Below are 22,927 nucleotides of genomic sequence, written 5' to 3' on the forward strand. Positions count from 1 at the left end.
GATTTCCGTGGTCAGGAATCACTCAGAACCTCTGCGGGCAGCACGTGCCCTGTAGGAACAGCGCTGACCCCTCACTGGTTGGCTGTGACCACTACCTGTTGGTCATGTAGATCTTTGAAGCAATAGAACAGCTGGGTTTTCTTGTTGTTTAGCTGCTAAGTCGTGTTTGAATCTTTGCAACCTTATGGACTGTAGCCCGCCAGACTCCTCTATCCATGGTATTTCTCAGGCAGGAATACTGAAATGAGTTGCCATTTCCTTCACCAAAAACAGCTGGTAGTTTCTGCTACAAAACTTGTGACAGTTCAGTAATGTTTGAAGATGAAATCATGGCCCCTTCACCCCAGGTCTTCTCTTTTTTAGCAGAAAAACTCCCATTTCTTCACATGAAAGCCTTTGCAGTCCCTTTGCCATTCTAACCTACTCACCCATGAGCTTATTTTATTTTGCTTTTCTTAATAAACCAGAAAAATAAGCTGATACCACCCAGATATTTGAAAAATCTTCTCAATTGCCATTGTCTTTGAATTTACTATTTGATTAATTATACACAATTTTCTACATAATTAGCTGCTAGAATCTCTGCAGAATTTCATACCATTCTGCCATTAACTCATACCATGTCCCATTAACTCTCTCCCCAAAATAAATATATTTGCTTATAAAATGGATGTTAGGAAGTGATTGTTTATGTTACATGATTTTTTTTTACTTTATAAAATATTCTTTATTAAGTAAGCATTTTTAGTACATTTAAAGAATTATTGACATGTTCACACTGCTATATTTAAAATAAAATGCCTTTCCATGAAAAAAGAATTATTGAGGTCAAAATTTCTAGCAATTCATCAAACATATAGAGCCAGCTATACTATTTGAGTCTTATTTTTGACACACAGTTCCTCAAAAGGTATATCTGAAATAGGTTAGAGTTGTTACCCTCTGCAGCTGGAGGAACTGAGGCATCGTGAGACTGTTTTCATTTTGTTTTATTGTTAATTCTTGCTCAGACTGATGCAAACTAAAAGCCCTTAGTCAGTGATGGCACCGCTTGGCCTGTGCAAACATGAGCACCCTGTGTAAGAAAATACATGCTACCTAGTATGGAACTGATTTTAGAAAGAGAGAAAAATGTGGCACACTTTACAGTAAACGAAATAAAGACTGTTTGGCCTTCATGTCAGCTCACTTTTGTTCTCTGTTTATATGCTGGAATCTCACTGTTGGGCTGACCTTGGGAGTCTAAGCCAGGAGACTACCTTAGAGGCAGAATGCTCATGGTACATTGAGGGCCTTTTGGTACCTAAGAAACCCAGCACATGGGTTCAGGTGGTCATGCGCCTTCCACAAAGTACCTCAAAGCCAGCAGTGTCATGGCAAGGCTTCAGTGTTCTCATCCCCAGAGTCAGCCTGCACTCAGCCTGCTACATCAAGGCGTGAGAAAAGGTTTAGCCAATAGAGCCTTTGGGATCTCAGGTCTCTCCTAAGGCTCCTTTCATGAAGATCTCAGTTCATTACAGAAATCATCAGCTTTGTGTTACAAGACTGATTGTAAAATAAAGCAGTGAACTCATTTGGAGCTTTCTGTCGTCTGTCTCTATCCCATTGCACAGTCTCCATGCCACAACAACTGAAAGCTGATTTATTAGATTCTGATAACATATGTTCACATTATTTGTTACAAGAGCCTGTCCCACCCTCCACTAAAACTTGGCTCTCACTTTGCTAAATTCCTTTGTTGCAAATGGACAAACTCACTATACCAAAGCCCTGTGTTGAGCTTTGTTTATGTTTGTACCTGGCAACAGAGATGATGTTCTTTCTCATTATTCATGGAAAAAGAGCCTCATTAGTGGCAGGACACATACTGTTGCTGAGATGCCTCGTTAGGGGTTTAGAGTTCAGCAGTGGTCAATCCGCTGCAGATGACCTAACCCCAGCTGAATCCTGGAGGGTGTTTTGGCTCAGACTTGGCTCAGGCCTGTGTCATTTACAGTAGAAATATAATGAAGTGGCTGCTGAAGTTACTGTTCTCGAGGAGTGAGCTGCAGCCACACCAGACTATTAAAAACATGCCTTGTCTTCTTCTCCCCGGACCAGAAAATGGGCTCTTTCCGGCTCATCCCTGCAGCTTTTCCTTGAGACCCAAAGGCCCTCGACCCAGTTCTTATCCAATTTTCTTGCTCTATGTGAGGAAGTGGAAGCTTCAGAGGGCTTGGAGTACAGACAGCAATTGGGGCGCCCTGCTCTTCACCCTGGTTCTGATGTCATTAATGTAATCTGTGAGATGCTGGAGACAGCACTTTGAACCCCAGCCTCCCCATCCCTCACCATCGAGCCACACCCAGAGCAGCAGGATTAGATGTTATCTTTGCAAATCGGAATGCTCTGGTTGGGTAGCTGTTTCTTGGATGTTTTATGGGTACAGCAATCCTTCTTTATTACATTTGCTAGGTGGCTGAATTTTTTTAAGTAGTATGAGGGGAAGTGACACAATGGGATTGTTGCTGCTTCTCTGACCTTTGCAAAAAGGATTTAGAAATATGGCAAAGCACAGGGGAAAAAAACACAGCATGTTCTGAGGAAAGGAGGAAGGCGGCATATACTCCCTTTGCCTCATTCTTATTCTTCACTTCTATTTTTTTTTTTGCTTTGACTTTTTAAAATGACATTTACAAAGTTCTTTTATAGGGAAGCCCTTTGGCAAGCCTGGATTCCAAGTAGGGATTACCAGTTAACTAGTCACCCCTCCTTGTAAACTGCAATCTAATTTTTACTTTTCCCTTCAGATGGCTTTTGATCTTATGTTATTCCAGCCATTAGTCTGAAATGCTGTCTTGCCATCCTCAGGAATTTTCATGGTCTTCTAGTTTCAATCTGTTAACCAACATTATGGGTGAGCAATTTTTATCCAGGTGGTTGGTGTTGGTTTTGGAGGGTCTTTCATACAATGACTGAAAAAACAGCAGCAGCTAACATTGAGTTCTTATGATGTGTCACAGTCAGACATGATCCTAAGCTTGGCGTGGATGGACTGGACTCATTTATTCTTGCCACAGCATATGAGGTAGATACTATTATTAGCCCATTTTACAGCTGTGGTAACTGGTACAGAAAGGAGTTAAGTAACTTATTCAAGTGAAGAGCCTAAGATGTCACAGTAAAACCATGGAGATATTATGTTGTGAGGGCAAAGAGAGAAACTTAGAACAGCCTTTGTTCGATATGATGTGAATTCTACGAGGAAAGGAAAGCAAGAATAAACTGAGGTCATCTGACCCCAGGCCCATGCCCTTAACCATCATCCCACTTCCACTGTCTCTGCTGTTGGCAGTATATTTAATTGTTTCTATTAACACTCTTCTTGTTGTTATCATTGGTTCCAATTATACACATTACCTATAACCCTTACAATGTCCTTGCAAGAAGGTAGGTATACCTTGCAAGAAGGTATTCTGTTTTATCAGATGCAAAGCTGAGGCTTGTAAATTTAAGTAACTTTCAAAACTACATTCCTTGAAAACTGCAAAACTGCAGAACTAAGATGCAAATTCAGGTCTAGCTGGCTTTAAGAGTCCATGTGTTTTTCATAAACGTAAGCCTCGTTGAAGTGACTTTCTTCTTCTCCCTCCTCTTATAAAGAATGAATTAGGCAGGCTGGAGCCATGGTGCAGAATTTCAGTGATGCCAAATTGTCTTTTAAGATTTTTAAAAAATTATTCCTTGAGAATTGGGCATATCTGTATTTGTCTATCTTTCTGAAACCATCTCCAATCACCTTGTTCCTGATTTCATTAGTCACAAAAGGGATTTGATGTATGGTGTTCATTTAATTTTAATTTATCTTTTTTTTTTTCAGTCATACATTAGCTATAAAGACAGTGTTTTTAAGATCATAAGGTCATCAGAACCTTCTATATGAAGCCATTGAGAAAGTTGTTACAAGCTTTGGATTGCCTTTCAAAGATGTTTATAGGCCACCTAGCTTGAAAGCTTAAGTCTGAAGATTAGGGTGGGAATGAGGAAAAGAATTCATGCGTTTCTTATTCATTATCATTTGCGCATTTGAATTTTAGAAGAATCTCACAAAGCAAGTGAATATGAATATGAGTGCTCCCTTTGTGAGCATTTCCTTTGGGAGTACCTAGCTCTGTCTTTAGTTAGTAACTCCTGAGGATACCCAAGGCAGTCCTGGTGGTGGGGCAGAGGACTAGCCCTGGTGCCAGCCTGCTGAGAGCAAGCCCAGATCTGCCTTTCACTGGCTGAGTGAACTTAGTTCAGTTCAGTCTCTCAGTTTTGTCTGACTCTTTGTGACCCCATGGACTGCAGGGACCCCATGGACACCAGGCTTCCCTGTCCATTACCAACTCCCGGAGCTTGCTTAAACTCATGTCCATTGAGTCGGTGATGCCATCCAACCATCTTGTCTTCTGCTATCCCCTTCTGCTCCTGCCTTCAGTCTTTCCCAGCATCAGGATCTTTTCCAATGAGTCCGCCCTTTGCATCAGGTGGCCAAAGTATTGGAACTTCAGCTTCAGCATCAGTCCTTCCAATGAATGGTCAGGGTTGATCTCCTTTAGTATTGACTGGTTTGATCTCCCTGTAGTCCCAGGGACTCTCAAGAGTCTTCTCCAACTTCACAGTTCAAAAGCATTAATTTTTAGGCGCTCAGCTTTCTTTATGGTCCAACTCTCACATCTCATGGATGTGAGAGTGAACTTAAGCAAATCACTTAACCTTCTAAACTTCCATTTCTTTCTCTGGAAATGGAATCAAGACTTAGAAAGCCTAAGCAACTTGCCCAAGATCACACAGCTGGTAATTTGTTGTGAGGATTAAAGCATTTAATCAATGGTGGCTCAGTAATAAAGAATCTATCTGCCAATGCAGGAGATGCTGGTTTGATCCTTGGGTTGGGAAGAACCCCTGGAGACGGAAATGACAATCCACTCCAGTGTTCTTACTTGGGAAATCCCATGAACAGAGGAGCCAGGTGGGCTACATTCCGTAGAGTCACAAAAGAGTCAGACATGACTTAGCGACTAAACAACAGTGTTTAGAAAAGTATGGGGCACACAATAAGAATTCAGTAACTATTAACCATTATAAAGAGACAAGAGGACCACTCCTGAACTTCACCACTCTTCTCAACCCATTTTGTTCAAATGGAAAACCGTATATAAAATGTCAATTAAAATGAGAGCAGAAGAGCCCTGTCTTGTGTCCCCTAAAAACTGTTATAGCCTCTTGTTAAAATTCATTATACATCTAACAGGACATGTGAACTGACTCATTGGAAAAGACCCCATTGCTGGGAAAGATTGAAAGCAGGAGGAAAAGGGGACTACAGAAGATGAGATGGCTGGGTGGCATCACTGACTCAATGGACAAGAGTTTGAGCAAACTCCGGGAGATGGTGATGGACAGGGAGGCCTGGTGTGCTGCAGTCCATGGGGTCACAAAAAGTAGGACATGACTGAGTGACTGAACAATAAAATAGGACATGTGTGTAGATATTTAATAAGAATGGAAACACTTAGTTTTATCTCTAAAACAATTCTTAAACATTTGGAAAACTGAAAAATAAAAATTGCCCGAGATTTTCACTCAAGATAAAGACAGATCGTTTCCGCCTCGGAGCAATTTGTACCAATGGAGATACAAGTTCAAGCTCTTCTGGATACTTACTGCATTAGGGCATCTAGTGATTGCCCTAAATTTGGGGTCAGAAGCTTCCCTGTGAAGGACAGCTGGTCTTTTTATATAGTCACGAATGTTATATAAATGCAACAGCTATATCAAGACCATTTTTACTGGTACCATCAAGCCCATCCTAAATCTGTATTCTTATTTACTATCTGGTAATGTGCAGAAGAGTTTCCCTGGTGGCTCAGATGGTAAAGCGTCTGCCTACAATGCAGGAGACCTGGGTTCAATCCCTGGGTCGGGAAGATCTCCTGGAGAAGGAAATGGCAACCCACTCCAGCATTCTTGCCTGGAAAATCCCATGGATGGAGGATCCTGGTAGGCTACAGTCCATGGGGTCACAAAGAGTCAGCCACAACTGAGCGACTTCACTTCACAGTGTGCAGAAGGAATACTTTTAAGTACAGGACATGTTTGTAGCATTGGGGGAATACTTTCATCTCAGTAGATTGAAAGCAGAAATTCTAAAGAAAACATGAGGGAATCACTCTATGTTGAGACCCTTCAGAGAGTAAACTTTCTGCTGATCATTGTTTTACAGAGTCAGCATGTAGTTATAAGTAAAAATTTTGTGCACTGTTCATTGCCCAGGGCCTTACAGCTAGAACAAGTTACTCAGTGATCATCTCTGTTCCTCTAAAGTGGTCACCAGATACCCTGTCTTTTGTCTAGGCTGTTTTTCACTTACATTTATGGAACAAGTGGGATTTGAGATTTCAGAAGGACCATTGAATAGAATTTGTATTGAGGCTGTCAGCATCAGACTATCAGATTAGGCTGTCCAGACCTCCAAAATGGTGCATTTCAGTCAAGTGTATCTATAGATGTGAGTTTTGATACCACAGGCACAAGCAGCTTTGGAGACATATCCACTGCAAAATTAGGTGGCATTTGAGAAAGAGGATTTGAAGTGCGGTCAGTCCCAAGTGACAGACTTTAAGCCTAGTCCAGCTCCCTTCCTTGGCCTGGTTCTTATGGAAAAGATCAAGGATACCAGGCGAATGTTGAAGAGAATTTTTGTGTAAAAGATGGGCAAATAATCACATTGCTGCTTCAAAAAAGAAAATAATTATCCGCCCTGACACCATGGACTATGGCTTCAGGCTGGTGAGCATAAGTCACTGAGAAGTAATGGCCCTGTATAGCTTTGCACTGAGTGCCCTGCTGACTGGGAAACCAAGAAGGAGGTCTGTCATGAGAACTGGGCCTTTGAGGTTACAAAGTGTTTGGCTGTCATGCTGTATGTGCAATGAGCAGGACTACTCACAGATGCTATTTCAGAGTAAAGACTGTATGTGTGAAAAGTTTCTACAATTTCTGATGATGGAAGACATTTTATGAGTGCATACATCTATAATTCACAGAATTGGCATAGGAACAACCCTCTAAATTTATGCTTGCTTTAGTAATCCTTCTGGTCCAGTTATCATAATTTACCAAGGTAACATTTCTCTTTAGTTGGCCATCACCATCACATAAACTTTGATATTTGGTTCTAGGGCACCAGCCATAGAAGTGCTTTCTGACACAGACCCTCTGGGATAATCCAGTCCAGAAGCTGCAAATAACATCTGGTGTTTGCTTTGTAGCATAAGATAAATATTTCTTCATGTAGTTGAATCCGTGTTGCCTGCCACTCCCTTTGCTCTAAATTACTAAGATCAGTGGTGTTTCCTGATTGAATCATTGACTTCCCAGGTGACACACCTTTTTGAGGTTCTTTTTATTTTATATCAGTCCTTATTATTTCTTCAGTGAAGCTTTCTCCTTTGGTTGAAAGGGGACAACCTTAGATTGACTTTTTGAAGGTGGGACCAAACAACTTCATACTGTCTAGAATCCCCTGAAAAATTTAAGAACACAATTATGCATATATATTGTTGTTTTCTTTGCATCATATCATGAACAGGAGTAAACAGAGAAATCTTATTGAAGACAGTCACATGGAAGATAGAATCACATCATGGTACAGTAATAAGACATTATGGTCCACTGACAGGAAGGAGAAATGGGCTGTATTTTCCTTAGTTTGTTTTTCACTTTTGTTTGTTCATTTGCTCTGTTCATGGCTCCAGAAGAATCTGTCAAGGCTACATAAACTTCGTATATCAACTTGTTGTCTGACTAAGAAAAGTGATACTTGATACTCTGTAATCTTAGGTGGTTACAGGGAGCCTAAAATTAAAACCTAAAAACCTAAAAATTAATTAGATTAATTTTTTCAAATTAATTCAGCAAACCTTTATGCTGAAGATACTTTTAGGTACTTCCAGATTTGAAGATGAATATTATTTACTCTGTGTTGCCAAGAGGCTTTCAGTCTGTTGGAGAAAGAGGTTAAAAACAAAAAAGCAACCCGTAATGAATCAAGGTGGGGTGAATCTGTGCTCAGTGAATCAGTTTGAAACATGCTGCTAGCAGTAGTGAGAAAGAAACTCTGAGAGCAAGCCCTGTGTCCTCTTCTTGGACACGGATGTACTACGGTAGATGTTCAGAGTGTCTGTGGGGAATGATCGACTTGTCAGATGGAGCTGCACTGTGAAATAGTGCTCTTACTTGTGAGGTGCTTTGGGACTTACTTATCTACTGGCTGCTGCCCTTGAAAACATGGTTTTAGAGGTTTCAGTGTGAAATTGACCCTCAACTGACCGATCTCATACATAGGAAGAGTAATGATATTTTTAAGATTACATCTTGATTGTTACTATTATTATAGATGAACAAAGGGAAATTAGGCAAAAAGATCATCACTGGAAAAAAATTCTATCCTATCTGAGGTTTTGCCCCATGGGTTTTCTGAGACATTAAAATGACAGCTGTACTCATAATCATAACTTTGTCCCAAGATTATTTCATTGAATTTCAAGTTTGTTAGTATGAGCCATTCATGACTTTTGAAAACTTAAGAGTCATCCTCCCCGAGATGACCTTTCTTTTTTTTTTTCAGTAGCACCATTCTCATAAAGGGTGCTTGGGAGCCAGAAGAGGTGTGGTTTGCTTTCTTTGTTTCTGAACAGAAAGTTCACTTTTGTTTAACCTTGCTTCAGCTTTTACTCTTGCTTCTTCCTGCCCCACTTTCCCACTATACTGCTTTGTCAAATAGACATCTAGATTTAGAACACAATCCAAAGTCATGCATTCTGCTGGAATGCTGTGCGTGCGTCCGTGCTCAGTTGTGTCTGACTCTTCCAGCCCCAAGGACTGTAGCCAGCCAGGCTCCTCTGTTCATGGAATTGTAAGCAAAGATAAATGAAGTATACATGCTGAGAAATAACACGTTTCTGACTCCCTCTTAAAGTACACATCAATATAGATCACTCTTGGCTCCTAGAAGCTAAATTAGAAGTAAATGTTTGCATGTCCAAGGAAAGTGATATAAAGTGATTTAATATGTTACTATGTTAATTTAGGATTTTATTCAGCAAGCACTGACCACCAACTATGTTTCAAACATTGTTTTGTATTGTGGGTAGGAAGTGATGAAGAAACACAGCTTTAACCCTTAAAGCACACCATGTGAATAGGACAGGGAAATGAGAATGGACAGTTGATGTGAAGTGTAAAGACTGACAGAGTTTAACCTAAGATGGAAGGGACACCTCACCCAAGGTGATGAGAGAAACCACCCCCATGGAGGTGGGATCTGTGCAGAACCAAACAGTGAAGGTGCTGGAGGCAAAGAAAACACATCCAAACACATTTGGGCAGGACTGACACAGCTTGTATGGAGAACGTTGTTTTCCACAGAGCAGAGGGGTGGAGGAGGGCTGCAGCAGAAGATGCGCTGATGAGTTAAGCAGGAGCCAGAGCTCAAAGAGCTTTGATTCTGAAGACTATTGAGAGACCCTGAAGGCAAGTTCAGCAGAGTAAGGGCTTCATTCTGCCTGCAGAATGAAGAGAATGGCACAGTGAATTCACACTCGGCCAGTTTTGACTTGAGGTGGGTCAGGAGGTGAACACGGTGTGAAAGCCTTGAGACCTAGAGGGTAGGATGCCGAACTCCTGTGGCAGAGCTTTCAGACTCTGCAAAGAAGCAGAATTCTATCCTTCAGGGAGACATATTCTAGGTTCTCCAACCAAGAAGTGTAAAAGAGTTATTAATAGAGTTTGGTTTTTCTTCCTTTAACAACAAATGCAAATCCCAATGCAGAAACTTTTTATTTCATGGATAATCAAAACTTTTATTTTAAATTATAAGCACTTAATTTCATTTGGTCTCTGGTGATCTCTTTCTTAACTCCAGGAAGTCAAGACCTATATAGACCAGAAAAACCCTTAGATAATCTGTTTTTCGAGGGGAATGTAACTAAGATGTTACATTAAGCGTCTGCCAGGATTCATGTATGCTACCTACTTTCATCAATACCTGGATACTTCTGCTGAGTGATAGCAGTGACACAAGGAGGAAAAAAGTGAAATGTGAGGAAGAGGTGGAAGGTCTTTAGGGACCTTGCTTCTCGACACTTTAATTACAACTAACGTAGGCAAAGTCTGAGAGTAATTAATACCTTGGATTTAATTCTTATCAAAAAAAAAAGAACTTTCAGTTCAGTTCAGTCGTTCAGTCAAATCCGACTCTTTGTGACCCCATGGACTGCAGCATGCCAGGCTTCCCTGTCCATCACCAACTCCCGGAGCCTACTAAAACTCATGTCCATTGAGTCAATGATGCCATCCAGCCATCTCATCCTCTGTCGTCCCCTTATTATCCTGCCTTCAATCTTTCCCAGCATCAGGGTCTTTTCAAATGAGTCAGGTCTTCACATCAGGTGGCCAAAGTATTCGAGTTTCAACTTCAGCATCAGTCCTTCCAATGAATATTCAGGACTGATTTCCTTTAGGATGGACTGGTTGGATCTCCTTGCTGTCCAAGGGACTCTTAAGAGTCTTCTCCAATACCACACAGAGTTCAAAAGCAACAATTTTTTGGTGCTCAGCTTTCTTTATACTCCAACTCTCACATCCATACATGACCACTGGAAAAACCATAGTTTTGACTAGACGGACCTTTGTTGGCAAAGTAATGTCTCTGCTTTTTAATATACTGTCTAGGTTGGTCATAGCTTTTCTTCCAAGGAGGAAGCGTCTTTTAATTTCATGGCTGCATTCACCATCTGCAGTGATTTTGCTGCTGCTGCTGCTAAGTCGTTTCAGTCGTGTCTGACTCTGCGACCCCATAGACGGCAGCCCACCAGGCCCCACTGTCCCTGGGATTCTCCAGGCAAGAACACTGGAGTGGGTTGCCATTTCCTCCTCCAATGCATGAAAATGAAAAGTGAAAGTGAAGTCGCCCAGTTGTGTCCGACTCTCAGCGACCCCATGGAGCCCCCCAAAATAAAGTCTCTCACTGTTTCCATGGTTCCCCCATCAATTTGCCATGAAGTGATGGGACCAGATGCCATGATCTTAGTTTTCTGATTGTTGAGTTTTAAGCCAAAAACTTCTGGCTCTCCTCTTTCACTTTCATCAAGAGGCTCTTTAGTTCTTCACTTTCTTCTGTAAGGGTGGTGTCATCTGCATATCTGAGGTTATTGATATTTCTCCCAGGAATCTTGATTCCAGCTTGTGCTTCCTCCAGCCCAGCATTTCTTATGATGTACTCTGCATATAAGTTAAATAAGCAGGGTGACAATATACAGCCTTGACCTGTTGTTCCATGTCCAGTTCTAACTGTTGCTTCCTGAACTGCATACAGGTTTCTCAAGAGGCAGGTCAGGTGGTCTGGTATTCTCATCTCTTTCAGAATTTTACAGAGTTTGTCGTGATCTATACAGTCAAAGGCATTGGCATAGTTAATAAAGTAGAAGTAGATGTTTTTCTGGAACTCTCATGCTTTTTCTGTGATCCAACAGATGTTGGCAATTTGATCTCTGGTTTCTCTGCCTTTTCTTAATCCAGCTTGAACATCTGGAAGTTCACGGTTCAGGTACTATTGAAGCCTGGCTTGGAGAATTTTGAGCATTACTTTACTAGCATGTGAAATGAGTGCAATTGTACAGTAGTTTGAGCATTCTTTGGCATTGCCTTTCTTTGGGATTGGAATGAAAACTGACCTTTTCCAGTCCTGTGGCCACTGCTGAGTTTTCCAAATTTGCTGGCATATTGAGTGAAGCGCATTCACAGCATCATCTTTTAGGATTTGAACTAGCTAGACGGGAATTCCATCACCTCCACTAGCTTTGTTTGTAGTGATGCTTCCTAAAGCCCACTTGACTTTGCATTCCAGGATGTCTGGCTCTAGTTGAGTGATCATGCCATCATGATTATCTGGGTTGTGAAGATCTTTTTTGTATAGCTCTTCTGGGTATTCCTACCACCTCTTCTTAATATCTTCTGCTTCTGTTAAGTCCATACCTTTTCTATCCTTTATTAAGCCCATCTTTGCATGAAATGTTCCCTTGGTACCTCTAATTTTCTCAAGAGATCTCTAGTCTTTCCCATTCTATTGTTTTCCTCTATTTCTTTGCATTGATCACTGAGGAAGACATTCTTATCTCTCCTTGCTATTCTTTGGAAACCTGCATTCAGATGGGTATATCTTTCCTTTTCTTCTTTGCCTTTCACTTCTCTTCTCAGATCAGTTCAGTTGAGTTGCTCAGTTGTGTCTAACTCTTTGTGACCCCATGAATTGCAGCACGCCAGGCTTCCCTGTCCATCACCAACTCCCGGAGTTTATCCAAAGTCATGTCCATTGTGTCAGTGATGCCATCTAACCATCTCATCCTCTGTCTTCCCCTTTCCCTCCTGCCCTCAATCTTTCCCAGCATCAGGGTCTTTCAAATGAATCACCTCTTTGCATTAGATGGCCAAAGTATTGGAGTTTCAGCTTCAATATCAGTTCTTCCAATGAACACCCAGGACTGATCTTTAGGATGGACTGGTTGGATCTCCTTGCAGTCCAAGGGACTCTCAAGAGTCTTCTCCAACACCACAGTTCAAAAGCATCAATTCTTCAGTGCTCAGCTTTCTTTATAGTCCAACTCTCACATCCATACATGACTACTGGAAAAACCATAGCTTTGACTAGACAGACCTTTGTTGGCAAAGTGATGTCTCTGCTTTTGAATATGCTGTCTAGGTTGGTCATAACTTTTCTTCCAAGGAGGAAGCGTCTTTTAATTTCATGGCTGCAGTCACCATCTGCAGTGATTTTGGAGCCCAAAAAAAGAAAGTCTGACACTGTTTCCACTGTTTCCCCATCTATTTCCCATGAAGTGATGGGACTGGATGCTAAGAGTTCACTCATTGGGAAAGACTCTGATGCTGGGAGGGATTGGGGGCAGGAGAAGAAGGGGACAACAGAGGATGAGATGGCTGGATGGCATCACCGACTCAATGAATGTGAGTTTGAGTGAACTCCGGGAGTTGGTGATGGATAGGGAGGGCTGGCATGCTGCAATTCATGGGGTCACAAAGAGTCAGACACGACTGAGCGACTGAACTGAACTGAACTGAACTGATGGGACCAGATGCCATGATCTTAGTTTTCCGAATGTTGAGCTTTAAGCCAACTTTTTCACTCTCCTCTTTCCCTTTCATCAAGAGGCTTTTCTATTCACAGCTCTTTGTAAGGCCTCTTCAGACAACCATTTTGCCTTTTTACATTTCTTTTTCTTGGGGATGGTTTTGATCCCTGCCTCCTGTACAATATCACGACCCTCCATCCATAGTTCTTCAGGCACTCTATTAGATCTAATCCCTTGTCACTTCCACTGTATAATCATAAGGGATTTGATTTAGGTCGTACCTGAATTGTCCAGTGGTTTTCCCTACTTTCTTCAATTTAAGTCTGAATTTGGCAATAAGGAGTTCATGATCTGAGCCACAGTCAGTTCCTGGTCTTGTTTTAGCTGACTGTATAGAACTTCTCCATCTTTGGCTGTAAATTATATAATCAGTCTGATTTTGGTGTTGACCATCTAGTGATGTCCATGTGTAGAGTCTTCTCTTGTGTTGTTGGAAGAGGGTGTTTGCTATGTCCACTGCGTTCTCTTGGCAAAATTCTGTAGCTTTTGCCCTGCTGCTTTCTGTACTCCAAGGCCAAATTTGCCTGTTACTCCAGGTATCTCTTGACTTCCAACTTTTACATTCCAGTCCCCTATAATGAAAAGGACATCTTTTGGGGGTGTTAGTTCTAGAAGGTCTTGTAGGTGTAGAAGGTTCTTGTAGAACCATTCAACTTCAGCTTCTTCAGTATTACTGGTCGGGGCATAGACTTGGATTACTGTGATTTGAACAGTTTGCCTTGGAAACAGAGAGAGATCATTCTGTTGTTTTTGAGATTGATCCAAGTACTGCATTTCAGACTCTTTTGTTGACTATGATGGTTACTCCATTTCTTCTAAGGGATTCTTGCCTGCAGTAGTAGATATAATGGTCATCTGAGTTAAATTCACCCATTCCAGTCCATTTTGGTTCGCTGATTCCTAAAATGTCAATGTTCACTCTTGCCATCTCCTGTTTGACCACTTTTAATTTGCCTTTATTCATGGACCTGACATTCCAGGTTCCTATGCAATATTGCTGTTTACAGCATTGGATCTTGTTTCCATCACCAGTCACATCCACAACTGGGTGTTCTTTTTGCTTTGTCTCTGTCCCTTCATTCTTTCTGGAGTTATTTCTCCACTGATCTCCAGTAACATATTGGGCACCTACCGACCTGGGGAGTTCATCTTTCAGTGTCTTATCTTTTTGCCTTTTCATATTGTTCATGGGCTTCTCAAGGCAAGAATATGGAAATGGTTTACCATTTCCTTCTCTAGTGTACCACGTTTTGTAAGAACTTTCCACCATGACCTGTCCATCTTGGGTGGCCCTACACGGCATGGCTCATAATTTCACTGAGTTAGACAAGGCTGTGGTCCATGTGATCAGATTGGTTAGTTTCCTGTGATTGTGGTTTTCAGTCTATGTACTCTGATGGAGAAGGATAAGGGGCTTATAGAAGCTTCCTGAATGGAGAGACTGACTGAGGGGGAGACTGGGTCTTGTTCTGATGGGCGGGGCCATTCTTTAATCCAGTTTTCTGTTGATGGGTAGGCCTGTGTTCCCTCCCTGTTATTCACCTGGGGCTAAACTATGGTGGAGGTAATGAAGATAATGGTGACCTCCTTCAAAAGGTCCCATGCTCGCACTGCTGCACTTAGTGCCCCCAACCTGCAGTTGGCCACTGCCGACCCACACCTCCGCTAGTGACTCCTGGACACTCATGGGCAAGTCTGGGTCAGTCTCTTGTGGCATCACTGCTCCTTTCTCCTGGGTCCTGGTGCACACAGGATTCTGTTTGTGCCCTCTAAGAATCTATTTCCCCATTCCTATGTAAGTTCTGACAGCTATATGATGGGGTTGATAGCAACCTCCTCCAAGAGGGCTTATGCCATACCCACGCCTGCTGCACCCTGAGCCCCTGCTCCTGCAGCAGTCCACTGCTGACCCGTACCTCCACAAGAGACACTCAAACACAGTTCTGTCCCAGTCTCTGTGGGTCTTTGGGTCCTGGTGCACACAAGGTTTGTTTGAGCCCTCTGAATGTCTCTGGCAGGTATGTTTGATTCTAAACGCGATTTTGCCCCTCCTACCATCTTGCTGGGGCTCTCCTTTGCCCTTGGACATGGGGTATCTCCTTAAAGTCTCTCCAGTGCTGCACAGTTTTACCTGTTGTAATTATTAATAAATGGTTGCACACAGATTATTGCAGACCACTGCAAATACAGGGCGATCTCTAGAATACCATTTCTGGACTCTCTCCTTGGTATTGCTGTGGTCACTATGTTTTTAAGTCAGACCTTGCTGACAGCATAGCACAGTTAACAAGCATGTGCTCTGGGGGAAGCTCATATTTCTTCTAGGTGTGTCGTGTTGTCATATTTCTTAACTGTTTTATGCCTCACTTTCCCCATCTGTAAAACAGGGCTAGCAGTAGGTCCTATCTAATAGGACCTACTGGTCTGAGGATTAATGTGTATACGTGATTAACACCAGTGTCTGGGACTTAATAAGCCTTCAATAAATGTTAGCTAGTGGTAATTTTGATGATGATAATGATCATATAGAAAGGAAGGTATACTTATGACGTGTATGGAGCAAAGCTATAGGTGATAGGTTGAGTTACAACTATGACTGATAGGCTGGAATGATATGCTGAAACCATTACTATTTAATAGTTTAGATTTTATCTTAAGATTTAAAATTTAATGGAGGCATATGTGGAAATCCTGCTCATAGATTCCAAAATTCTCCTGGCTGAAGTAATAGAGAGAAGACCTGCCTTTGAGTGAAATTGGTTTGGATAGAATGTGGAGTGAAGGTTTGTTGACCACATAGTCTTAGGAACAAAGTGCTGCAGCTGTTCAACTTCAGGGCCATCCTTGCTGGTACTCAGAGCTGGGGCAGTGGCCACGGGCTCCCCAGGCTGCATGTTTCCCTGGCTCTGTACTGGTCAGGTTTCAGGGATCCAGAGGATTATTTACAGTTGTAAATCTCATATTTTTAAATCACCCATGGCTCTGTAATAAAAAGAAGTGAGAAGTTCTGAATACTGTGTCTTCAGTTAAAGGGCTGATGCTGCTAAGTCACTTCAGTTGTGTCCGACTCTGTGCAACCCCATAGACAGCAGCCCACCAGGCTCTGCCATCCCTGGTATTCTCCAAGCAAGAACACTGGAGTGGGTTGCCATTTCCTTCTCCAGTGCATGAAAGTGAAAAGTGAAAGTGAATCACTCAGTTGTGTCCGACTCTGCGACCCCATGGACTGCAGCCTACCAGGCTCCTCCGCCCATGGAATTTTCCAGGCAAGAGTACTGGAGTGGATAAGATTAGGTTTAGAGGAGATAATTTAACCATCTTAATAGTTGAAAGGTCAACTTGAGAAATAATCAAATTCTGTTTATTAAACTAAGAAGGAATTTTTAGATAAGGATCCATAGAGGGAATGGAGGGGCCAAAGTGATGAAAGGCAAGGGAGAGAAGACAGCTTCAGGATCATAGGTTTGGCTTTTTTTTTTTTTTCACCTTTTTTTAATTGAGATATAAATTACATTCTGTAACATACACAAGTCTTAAACATAGAGCTGGATGACTTTTCAGTTATGTATGAGTGAGTGAGTGAAGTTGCTCAGTCGTGTCCGACTCTGTGACCACATGGACTATAACCTGCCTGGCTCCTCACTCCATGGGATTCTCCAGGCAAAAATACTGGAATGGGTAGCCATTTTCTTCTCCAGGGGATATTCCTGACTCAGGGATCAAACCTGGGTCTCCCACTCTGCAGGCAGACTCTTTACCATCTGAGCCACCAGTTATACATACACACCTCTGTGATCACCGCCCAGGATCATAGAATTTTCCATCATCTCAGAAAGTTACCCCTCAACCCAGCTGTAACCATTTCTCTGACTTCTCTCACCATATATTAGTTTTGCAAACTTCACACAACCTCTTTGGAGTACTATCCACCAGTCATTTATCTGTCTTCTGACTAAATTCCATTTCCAGTTATATATCCAAGAACAATGAGTTTTTGTTTTTTTTTTTAAGAAAAAACATACACAAGAATGATAACAACAGCTTTCTATATAATAGTGAAGAACTGGAAAACAATCCAAATAGCCATGAGCAAGAGAATAAACATATTGTGGTATATTCACACAATGAAATACTACTCAGCAATAAAAAGGGATGAGATACTGCTGTACGCTACAACATGGATGAACCTCAAAATATCATTTGGAATGAAAGAAGCCTGACAGGAAAGTGCATACGCTATGACTCTAATTCTGTGGAGTTCAGGATTGTAGCTTTTAATTAAAGTTTTTTATGTCTATTTGATTTTACACACGCTTAGAGAAAGTTCTTCCCTTTTCATAAAAGGATCCATATGAAGCACAAGATGGCAAAGAAGTGGAAGGAGAATTAACGCCAGCAGTTCAGCTTTGCTTAAGTGAGAAACATCAGCATTCCTTCTTTCTATAATGAGTAATGGAAATATGTGATGTCTCATTATTTCCCTTCATTTCCTCCTTGGATTCTAATCCTTAAAGAGACTTTCTGGCAATAGTGGTAGCTACACACCACTTAAAAAGACAGAAAAGCACTGCATAGTTAGAGTCTCTTCATAAAATTGACTTAGAATAATTTCAAGTCTCTTCCTCAAAATAAAATTTCTGAATAAATTATAAGAAGTCTAGGAAAGCATCTTATTTGGTGTTATTTCCTGCTTTAAACTTCTGATACTACCGTTTTCATCACTACTGTTAGTCACTCTGTTCCCCTTACCATTATATTCATTTCCCTGATTGCAAAAGCATAAAATGATAGTAGGCAGACAAATTTATGGAGATAGAGAACAGATTAGTGGTCACTGGGGGACAGGTATGGGTGACAAGGGAAAGAGCCAGCATAAGAGGATTCCTTTGGGAAAGTTGTGTGTTTTGATAGTAGTGGTGGTTACATGAATCTAGCCTTGGGATGAAATTGCATAGAACCACAAACTCATAGGAATGCATGTAAAAAATGGTGAAAACTGAATAAGGTCTATAATTGACTTAATAGTACTATACCAGTGTCAGTCTCTTGGTTTTTATATCATTATACAGTTTTGTGAGTTGTTACCATTTGAGAGAAGCTTCACAGAACTCTGTGTACTATGTTCACAACTCCGTGACACTATAATTATTTCAAAATAATAATTTTAAAAATTATAATAGGCAGCAACCAGCAAGTCTCAGTCTTTTATTTTCCCTACAAAATGAAAAAGGCAGTGCTTATGGGGCAAGTGGCCTATAGTAATTAGCTTTCTCCTAAAGGTAGTGTATATGGTTTTTCTTAAAAACTGTGCCAAAACATGCAGTTCCTGCCTCCGATTTAGATGTTAGGCAGTTATTAGATTAAAATATGGTTAACAATTGCACACTGCAAAAGAATACACTAACTTTTTTAAAGGCATGTAAATACATTTTCTAGATCTGCAGGGCTGACAGCACTTTGTGTAAGTTCTGCCTCTGTCTGTTTATGCTGTCTGTGTCTGGCTCTACCAATGTATTTGCCCATGATCTTGCTTCAGGCAGTTAGTAAAAAGAATCCTTCTATTTAGCATCATCATTATCTTTTATTTTTTTATTTTTATTTTTTTTGTGTGTTACTTATATTTATTTTAATAGGTATATATTACCACAGCTTTTAAAATCTGTATTTCTTTTTTTTTTTTTTTTTATTCCTTTATTTCTCATGTGTTCCCCATCCTGAACCCTCCTCCCTCCTCCCTCCCGATACCATCCCTCTGGGTCGTCCCAGTGCACCAGCCCCAAGCATCCAGCATCGTGCATTGAACCTGGACTGGCATCTCGTTTCATACATGACATTTCACATTATCTTTTAAAAATTCACTTATTACATGCACATCACAGGAAGCTTTGAAAATTCAGATAAACAGTAGAAAATTGTCTATAATCCCAGCACCCAGAAATAAAACTTAATATTTCATGTGTATAATTCCAGCCTTTTTATCTCTCTGTGTATAAATGCTTTTCTTAAAATATGTGAAATCATAATTTTTGTAAACTTGTTTTACTTATTGATGTGTACACAATAATGCAGAACTTTCCCAGCTCATTAAATACTTACCTACCGTACAACTTAATGACTGCCCAGAATTGCACCTTGTGGATGGTGTAGCACCTTAGCCTTTCTTCTGTGATTGGACATTTAGGCTGTTTGCAGTTTTCTACCATTAGAAACAATGTTGTGATCTACATCCTTAAGGTTAAATCTTCATGCACAATCATGATGACTTCCCTTAAGATAAAGCCTTAGATGTAGAATTGCTGGGTAGGCAAAATGTTAAAGTATTTGATTTATATTGTCATAAATAAGTGTCATTTACAAAAATATGTTGTAAAAGAAAGCCTTATTTGAACAAGATGCTTTACCTGAAGGGATATTTAGGATCAGTTTCTTTATAATGATTCATCCCTCCTTAGAGACAGATTGCCATTACCAAATAGATGTCTTGCTTTGACACAATTAAAAGAAAAATATTGAAACTATATAAGTAGGTTATGCAAGAATTGTTTGCTAGTTTTTCATTTTTGTTTAACAGTGAAAGCAAAATAGTATACTAAAGAGATAACAAATGAAATAAACTTGCTACTAGTGGAGAATTGTGGTATTTATATTTTTCCTTCCCCCATTTGATACTGACTAAAATATATATTTTTATTAAGTATTATGATCATGTGCATATACTACCAACATCTTCACATACAATAAAGGAATAAGGGTAAACATTTTTTAAATGGGGAAAATATACCATAGTAGTTGTAATGTTGCAGAGTTGTGAATGTCTTGTCTATAGGAGTGAAAGAGTTAAAGATTGCCTTTGATTAGGCATCTCTAATATTCTGCTGAAACACCTCAGTCATATATATGTTTTTGCATTTCCAACTAGGTGAATGTGTTCCTTTGCTTCAAAACAACCTGAGCCTTCTCCTTGAGAAGCTAAATCCTTAGCAACAGGTTTTCTTTAGTTTTTCAAGTGAGGCTTCCTCTTGTGCTGCCACCTTCAAATAATTTTGACCATTATTTTCAGTTTCAGCTCCTTTCTAGGACTAATCCTTTGTTCCCATTTCATAGAAAGGTGCTAGATTGACACAGAAGGAACACAGATCACTCTAGGAAGGGTGAAAACAGGGCTTGCATGAGTGCTAAGTCGCTTCAGTTGTGTCCAGCTCTTTGTGACCCTATGAAATGTAGCCTGCCAGGTTCCTCTGTCCATGGGATTCTCCAGGCAAGAATACTGGAGTGGGTTTCCATGCCCTCCTCTAGGGGATCTTCCCAACTGACCCAGGGATTGAACCCACTTCTCTTATGTCTTGTGCATTAACAGGAGGGTTTTTCATGAGGGAAGCTAAGGGGCTTCCCTCAGAGCTCAGTTGGTAAAGAATCTACCTTCAATGCAGGAGATGCCGGTTCAATTCCTGGGTGTGGAGGATCTGCTGGAGAAGGGATAGGCTACCCACTCCAGTATTCTTGGGCTTCCCTTGTGGCTCAGCTGGTAAAGAATCCACCCGCAATGCAGGAGACCTGGGTTCGATCCCTGGATTGGGAAGAATCTGCCTGCAATGAGGGAGACCTGGGTTCGATCCTTGGGTTAGGAAGATTCCCTGGAGAAGGGAAAGGCTACCCACTCCAGTATTCTGGCCTGGAGAATTCCATGGACTATACAGTCCATGGGGTCACAAAGAGTCGGACACAACTGAGCAAATTTCACTTCACTCTTTACCACTACGGGCTTAGATAATGTTTAAATGAAAGGTCTGAACTTAAAAACGGAGAAGGCAATGGCATCCCATTTCAGTACTCTTGCCTGGAAAATCCCATGGACGGAGGAGCCTGGCAGGCTGCAGTCCATGGGGTAGAGAAGAGTCGGACAGGACTGAGCGACTTCACTTTCACTTTTCACTTTCATGCATTGGAGAAGGAAATGGCAACCCACTCCAGTGTTCTTGCCTGGAGAATCCCAGGGACGGAGGAGCCTGGTGGGCTGCCATCTATGGGGTCACACAGAGTCGGACATGACTGAAGTGACTTAGCAGCAGAACTTAAAAAAAGGAAAAAAGGTGTAAACTTTTAAGTAGAATGTGTGTTATCTGCAATTTTTTTTCATTATCTTCTAATAACAATCAATAAGTGGACCCTAGCAAACAAGACAGTTGATTCCTGGACTGTTTTTCAGTTGCTAAGTCCTGTCTGACTTTTTGCGACCCCAGGGACTGTAGCACGCCAGGATCCTCTGTCCCTCACTACTGGGAAGTAGTTAAATGTTTAGATATTGGAAAAACAACAAGACAAATCCATGAGTGTCTGACCTTTTCTTTCTTTCTTAGTCACAAGCACATTTTATACTGTGCTTACAGTGCTTAAGTTTTGTTTGAATATAACTTATGAGATCAGGATTGCAGAGACATCTGGCCCTTTCAATTCTGTATTGGTATTTTCTCTGATTATTTGTATTTTATCAACGTCATGAAATTTCCTTCAAAGAGAAATTCCTCATGCTGGAGTTGGTGGTTAATTGGTTATTGAATGAGAGATTGTTTTTCTTTTATGAAATTATTTTCTCCTGCTGCTGTCTGTTGTCTAGTTATGGACTTTCCTTTTCATTCCTACTATAATGTCATTCTTCTAAAGTTGAAAACAGCCCTACAAGAAACTTGAAGAGAATTCCAAGTGTTAAGAGTTCTTCTAACCTAGAGTGAATTTTGTAGCACCTTAGAATGGCATATTTTTACCTGGTCTGAATTAAGAAAGTATTTCTATGTCATAGTAGTATAAATTACTATGAGTGTTAAAGAAATACAGTTCTGGTACGAAATAAGATCATAATTTACATACAAGTCTGCCCCCCATCAAGGGACTACCCTCTTTGAGTTGATCTACTCTTAGTTGCACTCTGCGCTTTATTCCCTGTAAATGGAATCTGGTTCTCATCCTCACCCCTCCATCTGAAATTATCTATACAAACCAAAAGGACCTGTTTTTCTGGGCAACAGATTAGGCTTCATAATTTGAAAGAGGCTTTGTCATGGGTTTTTAATGAACAAAAATTGTATAGTTTTATAAAGTTTTCTTATGTATATATAAATGTATATAGCTTTATAAAGATTTTTCTTCTCACGGTTAACAAAAAAACTGAATATAAATTTCTTGAAGCTTAATGCAAAGGAAATCTGGTTTAAATTTAAACCAGGTTTAAATTTTTTAAGATTAGTTTTTAAAATAAATTGATTTATCACTAAAATACTTATATTTTTTAAAAATCCAGGTAGTATTTTTTTCTTCACTTTAGTATTTCATATACCTCTTGAGAAATTTTATAAGTAACAAAGAGGTCCTATTTGCCTTTCTTGATATCAAGGCTCTTCATGTAATATTTATTTTATGTATTTATAGCTATTCTCTGCTTAAACTCAACATATGAAAATATACATTTTAAAACAGAAGATGATTGCCAGTGTGGTGGGCTTTAAACCTGAATTACTTACAGAAAACTGAATTACCTTGTTTGTCACATACCACCCAGATACATAAGAAACAGCTGTGTACTGCATACATTGATTGACATAGTCTTATGCTTTAGTAGGCTTATATGATTAAAATGCTAGTGTATTTAAAATTATTGCTCTTTGTTTGTACAAACGTATAACAGCTCCTACTTTTCTTTT

At 40.5% G+C, this 22,927-nt stretch overlaps 1 protein-coding gene across 7 annotated transcripts in view; it reads left to right on the forward strand.

Moving 5' to 3' along the window:
• The window catches only part of ST7 (suppression of tumorigenicity 7), a 268,415-nt gene that overhangs the window by 202,365 nt on the left and 43,123 nt on the right, over positions 1 to 22,927 (forward strand). The window lies entirely within an intron of this gene.

The sequence above is a fragment of the Bos mutus genome, chromosome 4 (genome assembly GCF_027580195.1).
Source record: "Bos mutus isolate GX-2022 chromosome 4, NWIPB_WYAK_1.1, whole genome shotgun sequence".
Lineage (NCBI taxonomy): Eukaryota > Metazoa > Chordata > Mammalia > Artiodactyla > Bovidae > Bos > Bos mutus.